Source organism: Meriones unguiculatus, chromosome 21 (assembly GCF_030254825.1).
Source record: "Meriones unguiculatus strain TT.TT164.6M chromosome 21, Bangor_MerUng_6.1, whole genome shotgun sequence".
Classification (NCBI taxonomy): Eukaryota; Metazoa; Chordata; class Mammalia; order Rodentia; family Muridae; genus Meriones; species Meriones unguiculatus.
The window spans coordinates 58,569,728-58,571,185 of NC_083368.1; positions in this window are offsets into that span (position 1 = coordinate 58,569,728).

A 1,458-nucleotide genomic window follows, 5' to 3' on the forward strand; every position below is an offset into this window, starting at 1 on the left:
AAATGCAGAACAATTAATTAACTGTATATTTAAGTAAACCCATTTCTATTAAAAGACTTTGCAGTTTCCTAATGTGATTCTCCTGAATAACAGCCAAGAACAGAAACTGTATTGCTAATAGTGTACCCTGGTGGGTCTCGTTTTGGGTAGACAGATGCAAATCAGTAGTTAACAAAACTTGAACTGGAAACTGCCAAAATATAGAGCTGTGGCTGGGCACCATGAGCTCTGGAAGCTTGACAGTACAACAAATTGGAATTCCGCTGCCTGCAGCCTTTGTGTGTACATGCTTTTTCCCCCTGTGTTTTTCCATCAGTTCCTCAGACTCTCTATAATTTGGGCGAAATTCATTTCTTGGCCTCAGTGATTCTTTTTTTCCTTTTAATGACTTTTCTCTGTTTCTATAATTCCAGCTTTAATTCCATCTTTCCTCACTTACTTAGTTCGGAATTTTTCATTTCTCACTGTCATGTTTACATGGTTGACCATAGTGAACTTCCTAGAGTTGTGTGAGTGAGATGCTTTCACTAACTAACAAAGTAACATCACTGACTAGACCATGTTAGAGTCTGTGCCTTGGGGACTCAGTGGGACACTGCTAAGGATAACTGCTGGGTGTGTACGGCGTATGCATCCAGAACCAAGACTGACATGTTGTTCACAACATTCCACATCAGAACCCTGATGTAGAACTTGTATAGATATTTATTTAGTAAGGAGTAACAGCAGAATGTTACAATTTAAACAATAAAAGTTACTCTTTAAGGAGCCAAATATGTGTGCTTTACTACTTAAAATTTCTTTCATATTCTAGCTTAGTCCCAAATTAAAACGTTTAGCTATAGATACATTAGTGGAAAACTGTTCCCTCGACTTAATCCCCAGCTTCACCTTACTTCCATCTCCCTTTTTCTATCAGAATATATGGTTTTCAATCAGAAATAAGCTGTAAATAGCTGATGCTCTTTTCACCCTTGCATTCTGTAAGAAATTGAATTGCAAGTCACTTCACAAATGCATTTACATTTTATTTATGAAGTAACATGGGACCTTACTTGGCCAGTTTGTTTGGTTCAGTGTTACATCATGTTTTTACACACAAAGTAATTTAGAATTGGTTTCCCACCTCTGGGTTAAAACTGACAAAAAATATTAAGCTTTATCAAAGTCATCTTTTTTGATATGGTTTCCATTTTTATTAAAACTGGCCTCTCTGTGTCCAGAGAGTAAAAACTGAAACTTAAGTATGTGGTTTGTTGTAGAGAAGTGTGTCAGAGTTAGGACCCAGTGCTTTGTTTGTTTATAAAATTTGAGTGAAATGTGTATTCTGTGTGTAAATGTTGGCAGCTTACCATTCCACTGGCTCTCTCCACATCTGCCTTAAAAAGTGTTATTAGTAACAGTTTCATGAGACAAAAGAGGCTTATGATCTTACAGAAAAAAGCTAGTTGTGGAACT